The sequence below is a fragment of the Nicotiana tabacum genome, chromosome 22 (genome assembly GCF_000715075.1).
Source record: "Nicotiana tabacum cultivar K326 chromosome 22, ASM71507v2, whole genome shotgun sequence".
Classification (NCBI taxonomy): domain Eukaryota; kingdom Viridiplantae; phylum Streptophyta; class Magnoliopsida; order Solanales; family Solanaceae; genus Nicotiana; species Nicotiana tabacum.
This window is the reverse complement of record NC_134101.1, coordinates 55,136,738-55,147,937: the sequence shown is the minus strand read 5'-3', so window position 1 is coordinate 55,147,937 and position 11,200 is coordinate 55,136,738. Positions and strand designations below refer to the sequence as shown.

At 37.3% G+C, this 11,200-nt stretch overlaps 4 non-coding genes across 4 annotated transcripts; all 4 read left to right on the top strand.

The window, feature by feature from the left end:
• The first annotated feature begins 9,812 nt into the window (after positions 1-9,812).
• Positions 9,813-9,906, top strand: LOC142176900 (small nucleolar RNA snR60/Z15/Z230/Z193/J17). Its single transcript, XR_012705704.1, has one exon. It is a non-coding gene; the product is annotated as a small nucleolar RNA snR60/Z15/Z230/Z193/J17 (small nucleolar RNA).
• Positions 9,907-10,110: 204 nt separating this feature from the next.
• On the top strand, positions 10,111-10,189 carry LOC142176911 (small nucleolar RNA U61). Its single transcript, XR_012705714.1, has one exon. It is a non-coding gene; the product is annotated as a small nucleolar RNA U61 (small nucleolar RNA).
• A 218-nt stretch (positions 10,190-10,407) lies between these two features.
• Positions 10,408-10,495, top strand: LOC142176913 (small nucleolar RNA snoR14). The gene has a single exon (XR_012705716.1). It is a non-coding gene; the product is annotated as a small nucleolar RNA snoR14 (small nucleolar RNA).
• A 51-nt stretch (positions 10,496-10,546) lies between these two features.
• LOC142176907 (small nucleolar RNA Z101) lies at positions 10,547-10,640 on the top strand. The gene has a single exon (XR_012705711.1). It is a non-coding gene; the product is annotated as a small nucleolar RNA Z101 (small nucleolar RNA).
• The last annotated feature ends 560 nt before the right edge of the window (positions 10,641-11,200 follow it).

Sequence of the window (11,200 nt, the reverse complement as noted above, 5' to 3'; positions counted from 1 at the left end):
TCCTATTCAATCCGATCCACGCTCATATTCTCCTCCTCGTCATCGGCTTCCGGTGTAGCGGGATCATATCCACAAGAAAACCAAGCCTCACGCGCCTTAGCACGAGCATCCTCGAGGTCGGCTTTTGAAAAATTCCCCACCCCATCAGATTATTGAATAAGTCCAGTTGGGCCTCAGCATGAATCCATTCTTCGTACAAATCCCGCAGAACATCAGGAAAAGCAGAAGTCTGAGAAGAGGACAGATGAGCCAACAACTGCGCCTTCTCGGATTCGAGAGCAACAACCCAATCACTAAGGCTCGAAACCTCTTTTTCAAGATCCCATACCCGCTCATCGAGCCGCTCCTCTCTGAGCCTGGCCATCTCAAGGGCACTCTCCCTCTCAGAACGTAGAACGTGGATCGCAATTGTAAAAGCCTTTGCTCTTCTTACGGCCGACAACTGAGCTGACTCCGTCTTCTCTAAGCTCGCCGCCTTCTTAGCAACCTCACTACTCAAAGCGTCTACTTTGAGTTGGCACTCCTCAAGCTCGGTGCGCAGTGAAACCACCCGAGCCTGAAGATCGGCGCATTGGGCCTCAACCCCTTTCTAACCTCAAGTTCTTCATCTTTATCCCTCAGCGCCTCCTCGAGGATGATGCATTTTCTGATGACCCTCACCAACTCGTCATCCTTTTCCTTCAACTTGTATCGGAGAGCCCGAAAATTATTGTACCCACCAAGCCACCTACAAAGCTCGCGTTGTTTATCACAGTATTCGAGATACTTTCGCTAAATCTTCTGAAAAATGGCCGTACGCCTATCCTCCCGTCGGGCACTCTCGATCTCCAATATCACGGTCTAAAAGAAAGATAGAAAATAAGGAATAAGAACAAAACTGAGCTCAACAAGAAAAAAGAACAAAAAAATCAAAAAGCTTACCCTAAGAGCGAGTCCGGCTATACTCCTCAACAAAGTATCATCCTTCAACTTTTCGAGGGTCTTACCCTCCACATCGGAATAGAGAGGACCAAGAGAAGGGACCATGTCCTCGGTATTCACCAGCAAATCCCCGTCCAAGGGGATCGCAATGGTCCGTGTGGTCCCCTCTAATATCACCTCAAGTCGAGTAAGCCCTTCCCCCATCATCCTCACCTCCTAGACATCCATGTCGAAGCCCGTCTCGTAACCTTCTTTGGCTACGCTTTTACCCTTTGTGTCAACCCGGGACTCGCCACCCAGACGACATCAACGCAGACATCTACAGATCGCCTCTTACGAGGGAGAAAGTTATCATTATTCAGCGACAACTCCTCCTCATCGTCCTCGGCTACTAGATGGCGTAGAGGGGAGGTCGAGATCATTGCCACAGGTAGGGTTGTTCATGGTTTGGTTTGGGTCAGTTTTTCCATTAAAAGAAACCAAACCAAGTAAGTCAGTTTTTCAAATATTGGAACCAAACCAATTAAGTTGGTTTTTTATCGATTCGGTTTTTATTGGGTTTTTGGTTTTTTCGGTTATTTGTCGGTTTTTTCTTAAATATGAGACATACACTACCAAACGCATATTCTGGCGACTACATTTTCAACGTAACAGTATCAAACCAATTGCTCTTTGAGAAATCTATCGTTTACTAAGATATATTGATGATAGTTGACTCAAATAGTGATGAATAACTTAAGCAGTCAATTAAAAATTAATTATTTATAACATGAAATAAATTCTTATACTTAGTAAAAGAAAACTACCAATCAAACTAGAAGGTAGAGAATAATATTATTATAATAGCAAAGAACTAGATTAAAACTACAAATGACTAATATATACTATAAAAATTTTGAAACTTTATATAAAAATATACATATATATAAGTGTAATAATAAATTTAAATAGCTACTTTTATAGTCGGTTTGGTTCGGTTTTTTCAGTTATTTTTTTATTAAAACCAAAACCAAATCAAATTTGATCGGTTTTTAAAATTTAAAACCAAAACCAAACCAAACCTAAAAATATCGGTTTTTTGGTCGGTCTGGTTCGGTTTTCGGTTTGGTTCGATTTTTCGGGTTTTTATGAATACCCCTAGCCACAGGTGTGGTCGACGACCAAGCAGACCTCACCGCAGCAGAAGGAATAGAAGTTGCCTTCCTTTTACAAAACGCCCGAGCTGGAGCCCTGGACCTCCTCAAAGACCCTCGAGCAGAAAAAGAAAAGCCAAAAACTTTTTTAGAAGACTATCACCTCTTGTGAAAAATCGTGCCGAATAGATGACAGCGTTGTCAAAATGATAGAGATAAAGGATAGCAAATGCCCGTGTATAAATAAACACATATAGGCGAACTCACCGATCACGGAAGGCGCGGGCCCGAATTTCTTAATAAAAACCAGCCATTCATGAATCCCCACTGTGTGAGGTAAACCTTAGCTGACCCAGTCATGGATGTCCCCAACCAAAGGAGGGGGCGAAGTCTCGGCTGTACAAAGAAATGACGAAATGTCAGATCACAACTAAAACGGATAAAACAAATGCTAAAAGAAAATACTTATGGGCGTTATTCCAAGCCTCAGGAAACTCGCTCGCGTTGGCTATCACGTCCTAGGTCTTGATGAAGAAATAATAGAGCCAGAACTGACGATTCATCTTATCATCCATCTTCACCACCAAACTTTTACTTCCTCGGCGGTGAAGATGCAGCATCGTCCCCCTATAGAAACTGGGTGCAAAGAGATGCATCAGGTGGCGAAGAGAGACCCCACGGCCAGCCAACTTTGCATATTTCGTCAATGTGCGGATAAGATTATAGACGTAGGGGGAAAGTTGAGCCGGGCAGACGCCGTAGTAACAGCAAAACTCCTCCGCCAATGGAGAAGAGGAAAGGAATAACTAACATAGAACGGGTATGTGTAGAACGCGCAATATCCCGAGCGATGTATCTGTACAACATCGCGGCCCACCGGAATCAGATCGATGTGAGCTGGGATTTTAAACTTTGACCTGAACTCAACAAGGTTGAACTCGTTTATCATCGACTCTGAGGCCTCAGAATCGTCTTCAGGTAATTTCGAAAAATTAGATTTATTCTCAGTGCGAGGAATTATTTCCTCTACTGTAGGAAATCTCTCGTCTTCAAGGGCAATGGAAACATCATTGCCATGAGGAGACATACGCACCGCCGAAGGGGTAGGACCAACCGCCATGCAAGAACCAGAAGGTGCGTTAACCATATTCGTGAGAAAGGAGATTTTAAGCACATAAGGGTTGAAAAATAGTAAGAATCAGTAAAACTGTTGAAGAGCTTCGAACAATGGAGGGAGAAAAAGATACAAAGTATGCTGAGTATTAGAAGCTTCGTAAATGTTAAAACGTTGCCCACACATCCATATTTATAAGGATACATGCATCGGAACCGAGAAATCATGCCATCATTACCCAGCGCAGGTATGAAAACGACACAAGGCGTCGGGAAAACACATCATAATGACGCATGATGTCGTGACGTCATTATGAAACAATGCATCTCCAAAGTTTGCATCCCACGAAGGGTCATGTTACCACCTCGCCTAAAGCGCTGCTACCCAGCCCGCTCACCTCATTTCATCGACTACGACATACAGAATCTGCTCACCAAGGTCGTCTAAGCTCGGCCTTAATAAGCGGAGGGACTAACTGTATAGGCTAAAATCTGTCTTCAGAATATTTAGTGTAATATGGCATTAAAGAAAGTTATCGGTCGAGCTCGCCCAAGACGCTACGAGGTCAATGGCTGAGGTGCCGACATAAGTCGTGGTCAAGATATCGACAGTTATCGTAATCAAGATGTCAACAAGGATCGAAGTCGAGATCGACTATTGATGATAGGACTTGTAACGACTAATTTGTCAAGATAGGGTATTACAAGGGAATATTCATTTGTACTATTACGGTTTCCTAGGGCATATGCCTTTTATATATATATATATATATATATATATATATATATATATATATATATATATATATATATATATATATATAGAGAGAGAGAGATAATGATAGGGGCATGTAATATTGATTCTGATAAAAACACTTTTACCTTTGGAACAAACACAAAATTACCTTTTTTACAAGATTCTTGCTCATATTGTTCCCCACTTTCCATCTGATCCGAGGAGCGTTCATGTGAATCTTGGATTTATATTCATCATTGTCAGGAAAAATATTCGTCCAACTCATCCATTATTGGATGAATCATTCTCTTTATTTACTTAAATATTATTTATTTACATTTATTGTTGGCTATATCTCCCTTAATGTTCTTGCTTTAAGAGAATTCAATATTTATTATCACTAACCACATACGGAATCTGTCCCATCTAATATGCATCTTAGTGCTCAACATCTAGAGTTATTATCCTTAACTAGATCTAACCCCTCATTATATACATTTAATAGTTTAACCGAAAATTATATTTTTTGGTCAAACAGAACCCAAATGGAAGAAGGTGAAATCATAAATCAAAAGCTAGTTGGAAGAAAAAATACAAAGAATGAGAACAGTACAAACCTTACAATATATTACACCCGTGTTGGTAGTAGAACCAATTTTCTTTTCTTCTTTTCTATCAGTACACTAAGAGCCCGTTTTGACATAAGAAATTTTTCCCTTTTTTCCAAAAATTTTTTACTTTTTTTCGAAATCAGCGTTTGTTCATAAAATTTCCAATTTTCACTTGAAAATGCATTTTGAAAATTTTTGAAAATTTGAAAAACTCCAACATCAGCAGCCAACATCTGCACACAAGGTGCATAAGTGTAGTATGAGTACAACTGATCCCATGTACTCAATAAGTAACAAACCTAACCTTAGGTTGAAAGTAGTGACGAGCTAAAAGAAAGGTCGGTCCAACACTAATATTCCACAACAGTTCATAACAACATAATACAATAACAAAATAATATCTCAGAAATAAAAGGCTCAGTCTGTTCACAGTTCCGAAAAAATAGGCATTTCTTTTCAAGTATCTCAGTAAAAATCCAAATCTTTTACCGAAAAAAGCCAAAATACGAGCAAGTTTGAAAACTGTGATTTTTCCCAAAAACTCCTTTCAACAAATAGTAAGATGTTTTTTTTCCATATAGCATGAGGAAAGTACTTCTCTATGCCTACATGTCAAGATGCAGGTAAAATCACAAATGTCCCCAAAATTGGGTAGCAGAAGGAAATGCACCTCTATGCATGTATCTCAAGTACGTATGTCAAATACAATGCATCTCGATGATGAGCTCATGTACTCACACTCTCAGAGTACTCAATCTCACTGTCTTGCATTTTCTCTCACTATGCTCGGCACACTCAATCACTTAGCACTGTACAATACCCGCTGCGACGTGCAGCCCGATCTCTGTTTATAGTCGACTGCGCTCACTGGGGTTTGTAGACTCCGAAGGGGCTTCTTTTAGACCAAGCGTATGGACAACTCACGTGCCATAATATCAATACCTGGAATCGCACGGACAACTCACCCGAGCCATATACAATTTAATCAATATAATATGATGCGGCGTGCAGCCCGATCCCAAAATGTCACTCTTACGTAGGCCCTTGACCTCACTCAGTCATCAATCTCTCCAGTCTCACTCACGGGCTCACAATGTCATGAAACTAGCCCGGCAACAATGATATGATGTATCAATAAATAACCGAGACTGAGATATGATATGAATGCATGAATATGACTGAGTACGAAAATATCAATGAAATTAGTGAGATGACAGTAAGAAATGACCATTGTGGGTCCAAACAATATCGGCATAATGCCTAAACATGATATCTAGCATGATTGACAACTTAACTACTTTATCGCATGGTGAAAACATGGATATCAATAAAGTAGGGCAACTATACAGTGCCATGGGAACAATAGAGTCCCAATTCACATGGTGCACGCCCACACGCCAGTCACCTAGCATGTGCGTCACCTCAATACCAATCACATAACATTTATTTCGGGGTTTCATACCCTCAACACTAAGATTAGAAGAGTTACTTACCTCGAACAAGCTAATTACAACACCGAGCAAGCCAAGCGATGCTCTAAAATGCCATCCAGCGCATTTCGACCTCCGAACGGCTCAAAACTAACCAAAAACAACTCAAATATATCAAACAATGCTAAAGGAACCAACACCAATCGAAAAAGATCAAATCTTGAATCAAAAGCCCAAAATCGGCTAAAAGCCCAACCCGGGCCTGCACCTCGAAACCCATTTTTTTTCTTTAAAATCCAACAACTTATTCAATTACGAGTCCGACCATACTAGTTTCACTCAAATCTGACTCCAATTCAATGTTCAAAACTCAAGAATTCATATTATGAAACGTTAGGCCAAAACCTCCAACTTCCTCTATAAAATTCACAATCCAATTACTAAAAACGAAGGTAGATTCGTGATATAATATCGAAAAATGAGTAGAGAACACTTACCCCAGTCCAAATGATGAAAATTGCTCCACGAATCGCCTCAATCTGAGCTTGGAAATGTTAAAATGAAGCCAAAATCGCAAACCCTTGTATTTATCATTTTGCCCCAGCACTTTCGCACCTGCGGCACATTAGTCGTTTCTGCTGCGCCGCATTTGCGACCAAAATACGCTTCTGCGGAGAAGCACCGGAGGTATGCCTTCGCACCTGTGGTAAAATACTGCATCTGCGCACTCGCAGGTGCGCGCCCAAATGTCGCTTATGCGCTTCCAACTGCTTTTGCGCTTAACTCACCGCATTTACGCCTCCGCAGATGCGAAGGAATCTCCGCTTCTGCGAAACCCTTCTCCCAACAATATTTCCTCTCTTGCGACCCCTTCGTCGCTTCTGCGACCCTCGCACCTGCGCAAACCAGCCGCAGGTGCGGTCACACCAGAACTAGCAATATAAACATTGAAGTAAATGATCCAAAATCAATTTGAAACATGTCCGAGCCCCTTGAGACCCCGTCCAAACATACCAACAAGTTTCATAACACAATACGGACCTACTCGAGGCCTCGAAACACACATGACAACATCAAAACGACGAATCACGCGTCAAATCGAAATCTATGAACTTTGAACTTCAAACTTCCACAACCGATGTCGAAACCTATTAAATCACGTCCGATTGACCTCAAATTTTGCACACAAGTTACATTCAGCATTATGGACTTGCTCCAACTTCCAGAATCGGAATATGACCCTGATATCAATAAGTCCACTCCCGGTCAAACTTTTCAAAAATTCAACTTTTGCCCTTTCAAGCTAAATTCCACTACGGACCTCTAAATCAAAATTCAGACGCGCTCCCAAGTCCAAAATTACCCAACGGACTTATCGGAGCCATAAAAACTCCTCTCTGAGTTCCAATTCACAAAAAGTCAAACTTAGTCAACTCTCCCAATTTAAAGCTTCAACAATAAAATTTATTCTTCCAATTTCGATTCCGAATAACCTAAAAACCAAAACCGACGATTCACACAAGTCAAAATACATCAAACGAAGCTACTCATGCCCGTAAACTACCGAGCGAAGTGCAAATACTCAAAACAACAGATCGGGTCATTACATTGTGGTCGTGATTGAGGAAGGTGGTGGTAGTTGATAATAGTGGCAATACCGGTTATGGTTGTTGATGGTGATGGGGTAGTTAGTTGTGGTAGTTGAGGTGGATCAGTTTGTGGTTGTGATTGAAAATGATGGTGGCAGGGTAGTGGGATAGTGGGTGGCGGTTTGTCATTAATGCTGGCAGCTATGATTGAGGATGGCGGTGGTGGTGACATGATGATAGTTGATAATGGTAGGCGGTGGTGACAATCAATAATGAGTGTGGATGATATTATCTTAATGAAATTAAGTCTTTATTATATAACTTAATTATACAGACCTATTCAGACTCATTAAGTGGTTGTGAAGTTAAAAAAACAAACACGCTTATTGATTAAGATCTGAATGATTAAGATTCAGACTTTAAAAACAAACACACTTAATATCTTAGATTTAAAAGATTAAGATTCAGACCTCCATTAAGTTTAAACAAATGAGGCCTTAGTCTCGTTAGTCTAGTGAGCTAAAGTTGTCAGTAACAAGAATTTATCCAACTTCCTTTAAAGACAACTTAACCCACTAAATTAACGGATAACAAAATTTAAAGAGTAACATTAAAAAAAGGTCATACTGTGCAAATAACCCGTAAAAATTGCATGGGGCATCCTATTTGGTCGCCCCTATTTAACTTATACCCATTTTATTTTTTCGTTTGCATCTGTACCCATTTTTTTTGTTAAAAGCATTTTAAAAATACGATTTTCCCTTTCTTTAATAAAAGACTATTGACAAACTACAGGACAAAAACTTAAGCATGTTTAGGCTGAAGTTTTAGCAAATAAACTAAAAAACTTCAGCTTGTTTAGACAGAAGTTTCGGATAAAACTCAGGACAAAACTATAGACTACGTTACAAAACTTTAGCATGTTTTGGTATGAAGTTTTAGCAAATGCACTAAATAACTTCAGCATGCATTAGCAAAAACTCTTTAGAAAATTATATACTGCAAGACAAAAATTTCAGCATGTTTAGTATAAAGTTTTAGCAAATGAATTAAAAAATTTCAGCATGTTTAGTCTAAAGTTTTAACAAATGAACTAAATAACTTCAGCATGTTTTGTCTGAAGTTTTAGCAAATGAACTAAATAACTTCAACATGCATTAGTAAAAACTCATCAGAAAATTACATACTACAAGACAAAAACTTAAGCATGTTTAGTCTGAAGTTTTAGCAAATGAACTAAAAAATATAAGCATGTTTAATCTGAAATTTTAGCAAATGAACTAAATAACTTAAGCATGTTTAATCTGAAGTTTTAGCAAATGAACTAAATAACTTAAGCATGTTTAGTCTGAAGTTTTAGCAAATAAACTAAATAACTTAAGCATATTTAGTCTGAAGTTTTAGCAAATGAACTAAATAACTTCAGCATGTTTAGTCTGAAGTTTTAGCAAATGAACTAAATAATTTCAGCATATTTAGACTGAAATTTCGGATAAAATTCATGGCAAAACTGTAGACTGCAGGATGAATAACTTCAGCATGCATTAGCATGAAGTTTTAGCTTCAATGTGAAACAACTTCATGCTACATTAGCATGAAGTTTTAGCTTCAAGGTGAAACAACTTCATGCAAGTGTGATTCTGAAGATGAATCTGGACAAGCTTCTGATTTTTTTATAAAGTTGCTGAGAGGAGAAGAGGAGATCGTTTTATATCTTTTGTCAGGAGTGTAATTGTCATATTATTACGAATTTTTTGTGAGATGGCTATCAAATCAATAATTTTAAAAAATAAGATACAAGTTAAAATGTGACACAAATATAGGGTACGGTTACAAATTCCCAAAATAACCCTAAGCAAATTGCCGTTAGCCCACACTACAGGCCCATCACCATTGCGATTTTGTGAGCGGCCCAAAACCGAACTCAAGCATAAAACCCTAGTCCCCTTCACTCTTCTCCATATAAAACAAACTTCCTTCCCTAAGGTTTATCATTCTCTCTTATGATCTAGGGTTTCACAGTTTCAGTTCATCCATTAGTAAGCTCTGCCTCTTCTAATTTTGCTTTCAGATACAATATTTCTTACAAATCCTTTTATTTTCTAGCTGAAATTTCTTTAAATTTATTTTTGCTGATATCCTTTTGGCCAATGATTAAAATTCTTTTATAGACAAGCATATGTCTGAATTTTATCATGTTGTTAGCCTAATCTTCTCTATGAGGCCAATAAATAATTTTATATCTTTTTATTTTTCACTTTAATCCTTTTATTATATTACTGGGTCATATGATGATTAGAAGCATAGTTCAAATGAAATCTTTTATGATTTTAAAACTTCTTTTTAGTCTTTCGCTCCTATCTGATGACTCATTCATTAGTTTCACTTAGGCTAAATAAAATGTAGAATATTTAGAAAGCTGATTTTGTTATTAGGTAAAAACAATTTGTTAATTTTTTGACATCGAAATGGTTCATGGACAGTGACGACTTATAAAAACAATTATTATGTGTGTTTCTGTTTGATTTAAATAATTAAATTTATGATTTTATAGTTAAATTAATTTTCACCATTATGGTGCTGTGATGAAAATTTCTTGTGTCGGAGACTTTTGGTCTGTGATGGTTTACACAAACCTCTAAGAAGTTCTGAGCACTTGTAACGTTTTTAAAACTATTTTAATATTTATAATAAATATTAAATTTCAGTATTTTTCAATTAGTGCTAAGTGTTTCAATCGAAATTAGTAAAATGTGCAGATATACATTCAATTTTATAATTTAAAAACTTGATTATCAAATACTATTACAATTTCAACAATACTGTTTTTTTATTTGTTTATTTTTGTAATTAGTAATTATTTCTTGAGGAGGAAAGAAGTGATGATAAAATTCATAAGTCTGTCAATCCACTGAATACATTATTATGATGTAAAGAGTGAATCCCGACAGGTTCTGATCTCTAATTATCCTCATTTTAACTGTCTTTTATTTTTGTTAGAATTAAAAGTTTTATGGGGCAAATGATGAATCTTATTATTTCGTAAATGGGTAATTTGCGTCTGATTTTTTCATTGATGCTATCACCTTGGAGAACTGATGCCCTTATAATCTTTTAAAACCTATTTTTCAATGAAAGCTTTTATATTTGCATATCATTTGCTTAATTTTGATAGTAATTTGGCTATAGTTATAGTTTTGCAACCCAAGCAATGACAAATTTAGTGCTAGGTTTAAATAGAATCATGACTATTTGAACCAATAGTTTTAACAGTATAATAAGCTTAAATTAAATCAATTTAAATTTTGAATTTTACCAACATCTTTGTATATTTCACTTGGTTTTTTAGATATTTAGTTCATCTCTCCAAACTCCACTAAATTTGTATGTATTATATGAATTTATAATTTTAAAAATACAACGTTAAGAACCTAGGAGATGGGGAGAGATCAAGCGAATCTTTGAATAGAGGAGAAATCCATTTATACACTCTCCGATCAACTTGTTCATTAAGGACTTTTCGGGCCCTTAGGAAACAATGATTGATATGGGTATTTTACCATAATATCCCTATTAGTTGATACTTGGTAATTGAGAACAAATTTCATACGTAATCATTACAGCCAATATTAAATTCTAATGTAATCAATTTAGTTTAAAAGCTTGA